Source organism: Helianthus annuus, chromosome 9 (genome assembly GCF_002127325.2).
Source record: "Helianthus annuus cultivar XRQ/B chromosome 9, HanXRQr2.0-SUNRISE, whole genome shotgun sequence".
Lineage (NCBI taxonomy): Eukaryota > Viridiplantae > Streptophyta > Magnoliopsida > Asterales > Asteraceae > Helianthus > Helianthus annuus.
The window spans coordinates 95,430,147-95,436,626 of record NC_035441.2 but is presented as its reverse complement, the minus strand read 5'-3'; the positions used below and the strand labels follow the sequence as shown (position 1 = coordinate 95,436,626).

Here is a 6,480-nt window from a genome sequence, read left to right as displayed (position 1 = left end):
AAGTCCCTAATCATACTTAGGACCATTGTAAGTAATCCAAATCATTCTTAATTAAGTTTAGCTTAGTTAATTAGCTAAAAGTCAAACCGTCGTAGTTAAAGTTTGACTCCGAGATTAAACAATAATTACTCAGTCAAATCTCAAATTAAAAATACCTATAAGTAGGTAATTATGTGGGTAACAAACCCTTAAAAGGGTATTTTCAGATTCCCAATCTAACTATGTTGATTGTCGAGTCAAAGCTTACCTTAAAAAGTCAACAGAATGCTTATTTTTGAATTAACGCATAATTAGCAATGTAGGGTACATGCAACCTGTTTGATCATTAATATAACTTGGTAATTAATGTAAGAACATGTTCAACTCGACAATATTCAGTTTAGGCTCGGTTTGGAACCGAAAGTCGCATAGTTTGACCTCTGCTTTGACTTCCAGTTCTGACCCGTTTAAGCCAAGTTTAGGTTTGTCTTAGAGCTTCTTTTGGACCTATATACATGTTAGTATAACCCTCTGTGATTATACAACTTGGTTCATTAGATATCCGATTCACATGCATGTTTCCGTTAAGTGCTTATATGTTGACCATTATGCCCAAATGACCTTAAAATATGATTTTTGAAAATATAAAAGGGTAGACACCTTAGCTACTGATTTATAAGCTTGCACCTAAAATTTGAGATCAGTTGGAGGTATAGGTTAAGAGTTATGCTCATTAGCGTAATTAGAAGCTTCTTTAGTAATTAAATGGCGTAAATTGCATATAGCCTACCTAATACAAAACTTTGTACCTACTATTATAAAATAATATTTTGGGATTTTAGAAATTTTTATTTAATTTTAGGTTGAGCATAACTTAGTGTTCTAAGCTTAATTCGGCTAATACCGGTTTTGCCCTTTTGGGCTATAAAATGAGTTTTATAAATCCTATTGACCCCAAACCTTTTTCTACTGATCTAATATGTTAAATAAAGTATTATGAGCCTTCTGGAATTTTAAAAATATCAGGTTTCTATACCAAACCCGGAAATGGCTCCAAATCGCCTTTTTAAGCGTTTTTAACGCATAGTATGTACTATAACCTTTTTAAGCATATGGGGTTGAAACCTACTGATGTATTCAGTAAATTTTTATATTCTAACAGTAGGCAAATATTTTAAACTCAGAATTCCAGTTTTGACCTTTTAAGCCTATGTGAAATTACCAAAATGCCCCTACGGAGCATAGTATGGTTATAAGTAATAAATTTCACATATATATGATACCCTATTGTTATAACTTATTAAATTAAGTATATTTACTGATTTAATCAGACATGTAACCCAGGTTATTATTTAAACTCTTTTATACCCTTTAAAATGACCAAAATGCCCTTTTGAGGCATAGTTTGGGTTTAAAACCATTTGGGGCATAATGGCAGGTATCTTACTGATATCACAACATGTTTAAGGCATATTAACTTAGGAAACTAGTATATGACTCTTATGGTTACTCGTTACGCACTTTACGCGTTCGGATCGGCTTATGTAACCAGTTTACCCATTTTAGCCGAAACGGGTTAAACCATATCATTTCTGTCTCAAAATCCAGAATGTGATTAAGCTACCCATATTAAACAAGCATGCAAGCTTGTCGGGTCAAAAACACATTCTAAAACGGTCTTCGCCTTATCGTGCATTTAAACCGTAATCTTCATTTAAAACTAACCGGTCTAAGCTTAGGCTAAATTAAAAGACCCGTTAGGATTCTAATAGGTTATTAAAACCTTCATTCCAGATATAGGAGCCCAATAAAAGCTATCTGTACTTGCTGATTTGATACGGCTGGGATTAAATTTATATTTAGCTCAGGTAAATACATTTAACTTATTTTCCCTTATACGTGCTTAGGGTACGGTATATAAAATACCGCTTGGTCGGGTAATTGACCTTAACCGGTCGGTGGTTAAGTGTGGTCAAAATGACCCGTTTGAAAATGTTGTTTTGTTTGTTTAACGCCTTTGGGGGTTTAATGACCATGTCTTGGATATCCTTGGCATCATTCAAAGAATGGCCACGACCTTAGCACACGGGTGTAGGCGTACACCCGTAGTGCATTCAAATCAATAAAGTATAATCGTCGGTACGAGAGAAGTCTCGCGGCAGAACTATACTAAGTGGTGTGTCTATTAATCTTTAACCCGGCACGACCCGGACAACTGAACGCATAACAAACATGTAATTCTTTTACAAGATTATAAGAAAATAATTATCCCAAGTTATAAAAAGTTTTGTGCCGCGGGCATTCAAATCAATTTTAACCCTTTTCAAAAATGAGTCAGTTAAATTGTATTTACCAGTGTAAACTGACGTATTTTCCAAAAAGGCTAAGTGCAGGTACTACGCTTAATAGGCTGACCACTCCTTAGCATCAATAAAAGTCTCGCAAGCTTAGGATGCATGAAGTCTGTTGAATAAAAGTTTCCTCTTTGTTTGATCCGCCTGTGGATCTATTTCAACTGTTGTGATACTTGATATTACAATTTTATTTGGTTGAAATGAATCTATCTTTTGCTTCCGCTGTGCATTTATATTTTGTATTGTTTGACTATGACGATATCAACTACGTCACTAATCCCCCACCGGGCCCACCGGTGACACGTTGAAAATAGAGGTGTGACAGGGGGGGTCTTGGTTGTGTTGTAATGACTAGTTAGATTAAATGGTTAAATTTCTAGTGAATTATTTAGGTGTTTAGTTAGTATGATGTTATATAGTGTGTTATGATGTTCGGGGACCATAACTAGCTTGGAAATGTCAAAACAATGTTTCTAGTGTAAATTTGATGTTTCGGGTAGTGTCCGGTTGTTCGGTTGGTTACCGGTTCGTTAAGGTGCTAAACTATGCAGTTTAGTGTGCTTTATGTTACCTTTTGTAACAGTTTCGATTCCCGACACTTAGGAAAGCATTCTGGACCATTTAACCAAATTTCTGCATGATATTAAAGTGTTCAAATGCTGCTTTTTGCTGATTTCAGCAATTTAAGTGAGTTTCAGGCACTTTCCGGCACTTAAACTATCACTAGGAAGGCAGTTTTGTGATCCTTACTTTCCTACACACTATACTAGTGTAACTTTTGGTTTCTGGCTCATTCCGGGTCTTAGTACCTTGTCTGTCTATGTACTGAACTCCGTCAGCATTTTTCTGATAACTGTGCTAACTGTGTTTCGTGCATCATTTGAATCAATAAAGTTTGCATGCAATAATGATATGTCATTTGCAATATACAATGCACATGTATGTATGATGGCAATAATCAGAAAGCAATTCAAGTCATTAATTGTAAATCAGCTCAGTCATTAAGTCATAATTATTGTTTAATAATAGTATGGATACCTGAAATTTTGACAGTTGTAACAAATTGTTTATAATTTGGATATGTGAACTCACCCTCCTTTGTGTTGACACTTGATTTTAACGTGTTCTTCAGGTACTTGAGTTCGGCTTTGGGAATTTTGGCGTATCTTGTGGTTGTTGATGCATGTTGTGTTTAATAATGTTTTGGGCACCTTTTAAAACTGTTTGGGACCAAATGTATTAAGATCCATAAGGGTCAAGACAACTTAACTATGTTATGGTTGTGGTTTGCTTTTAAACTTTAAGTTTTAAAAATATGTTTTAATTAAGTTGAATGTTCAAAATTAATAATGCATCGTTCACCAAGATATTTATGGGCACCAACTTCAATCACCACTATGTTTGTATTTCCACTATGACGTTTTTGGGTGTGACATTTAGTGTTTTATAAAATGGTGATTTTGTTGGGCGTTAAAAAGATTGTTTCAAAGATACCTTGTATAGGTAGAGGAACTTTACAAAATATCAAATATTTAACGGTTACTTTCACCTAAAAATCATAAATAAAAACAAATATAAATACGTTATTCTTATAAAATCCTTCACTTGTATCTAGACGCGCGTATACCCAATTTTCAAATATTTTAGCAGTTATGTTGACCGGAAAAGATAGCAGATGCAAATAATTTCAAGTTTCATTCATTTAAAATTTTTTTGAAACACGCCTCTTCGAAAGGGTAATTTTGTTTTAGAACCGCCACAACCATACATTAATCTCTATATAAATACAAGATGTGTATCTAAACTCATTACACCGCAAACACACAAAAACTCACCTAAAAAACTCGCAATAAGTAAAATGAATGCCAACGTTGATGTATTTGCTTCACCAAAACATCATTCCTTATTTCCTATGGCAATTCCATGCCTTACCATCTCCAAAGATGATTACCATATCTTTTACCGTAATGAGCGTCGATTATTTTCTCTCTTGGTTGTAATTCTACGCCGAGAGATTGCTCAATCGATACTTGTGTTGGGCTTTCTTCTATGGCTAGAGAGAGAAGGATACACCTCTAAGAATCTTGTTACAACCATCGGTAAATGGGTGTGCATAGGCTTTATAGATTTGGTTATTGATGATGTGGTTATATGCTTAAAGTGCATAGAGAAAAAAGAAAATAAGTTACTCTTAGAGGGAGGTAGCAAAAGACTTCACATGATTTCCCTTAATAATCTTTTGGACCGAAAAAGGATATCTTTACTTGAGTTATATGAAGATTGTGATAGGATTTTCACTGAGGTGTCGTCTTTAGTAAATGATGTTTGTGCTAAGGCGCTTGGCCACATTTTGCAACAGTTTTCGAGGCGTGACTTAGGTCCTATTGTTCCATCTACTTATGATGTATACAACTATCTTAGATTTCATCGCAACTCAGGGCTTGCGATACACCAATATTGGCCGATAGTTCCTTTCGGAAACTCAAATTGTGCGATGCCAAATCCACTAGAGCAAGAACATGAGGTATCACCAGACGATCGAACCATATTCCTCACATTTTCCAAAGGGCATCCCATTTCTGAAAATGAAAATTAAAGATTACTTCACTAGGTAAATATATGTATATCTAGTTTTTAAATGATTTTTCTTTATTTATGTTTGAATTTAAAATTTAAAATTGTGAAAGTATAACATTATGTATATTCTCTAACTCCATCTATTGATGATTTAACTAGTTACTTTGGGGATTTCATTGAGGAGATTTACATGCCCGATGTTGGGCCTGACAAGCAACCTTTGTATGCTCGAATTGTTGCTTGCTCGCGCTCGATGGTGAAAATTATTGTTGAGAGAGATGATCGTGATGGAAAATCAAAATACTACATTAACGGGAAGCATGTTTGGGCGCGAAAATATGTGAAGAAGAAGCCTGTTATGGTTGCATCAATTGTGCTAGCCATAGCACCACCACAACCTTAGATTTGGTTGATGTCGATGGTGATTATGTAACTCATCATTTATGGATCATCGGAACTTTTATATAAAAGAAATAATATGATCCGTACCGTGTTTCGGACCATACCCCTTATACTCTAGTGTTGCCAAATATTAAAAGAGACAAAGCTAAGCCTTTTAAATTTGTTAATTTACTGGCTGATAAGAAAGAATTTCTGGTTGAGGTGAAGAGAATTTGGGAGACGGATGTTAGTGGCTACGTAATGTTTCAAGTTGTGAATAAACTCAAGTGTTTGAAATCCCCGATGCGGAAACTTATGTATCAACAAGGGAACTTGCATGAGAAAGTTAAATTGGCTCAGAAGTTGTTAGATGAGTGTCAGCAAGTGTTGGACTCGAATCCAGGTGATGAGGAGCTGATAAATAACCCAGACCGATTGCTACAAAGGTACTCTTTTTACAACAGAAGTCGAAGGTGGATTGGCTTGAGCTGGGAGACTCCAATACGAAATACTTTCACAACGTGGTCAAAGCAAAGAATCACCGAAGTAAGATATTTTCGATTAAGGATGTAGAAGGAAACTTGTATCAGGGAGAGGCGGTGCCTCAAGCTTTGGTGGACCACTACATGAAGTTCTTTGGTACAAGAGGTAATGTTAACTTACATCCAACGCCTGATCTGTTTCGGAATGTGCTATCTTCGGAGAGGGCCGAATATATGGTTCGTCAGGTTACGGATGAGGAGATTAAAAATGCTATGTTTTCTATAGCGGGGAATAAGGCGCCTGGGCCAGATGGGTACACGTTGATATTCTTTAAGAGGGCATGGGATATTGTGGGCATGGATGTTTGTCGTGCCGTGAAGGATTTCTTCAGTAATGGTTTGTTGCTAAATCAGCTTAATCACACGATTATTTCGTTTATTCCGAAGGTTACTACCCCATCACTGGTTACGGATTATCGTCCTATTTCTTGTTGCAACACTTTATACAAGTGTATTAGCAAGATAATTTCGAACCGAATCAAAGAGGGGCTTGGGGATATTGTTAAGGTCAGAGAATTTTTGATAACATTCTTTTGACTCAGGAGCTAATGCATAACTATCATCGTAACATTGGTCCGTCGAGATGTGCTTTTAAGGTAGACATTCAGAAGGCCTGTGATACGGTAGAGTGGGAGTTTATTGAGCAG

At 35.8% G+C, this 6,480-nt stretch overlaps 1 pseudogene; it reads left to right on the top strand.

The window, feature by feature from the left end:
- The first annotated feature begins 4,191 nt into the window (after nucleotides 1-4,191).
- LOC110875716 lies at nucleotides 4,192-5,313 on the top strand (annotated as a pseudogene).
- The last annotated feature ends 1,167 nt before the right edge of the window (nucleotides 5,314-6,480 follow it).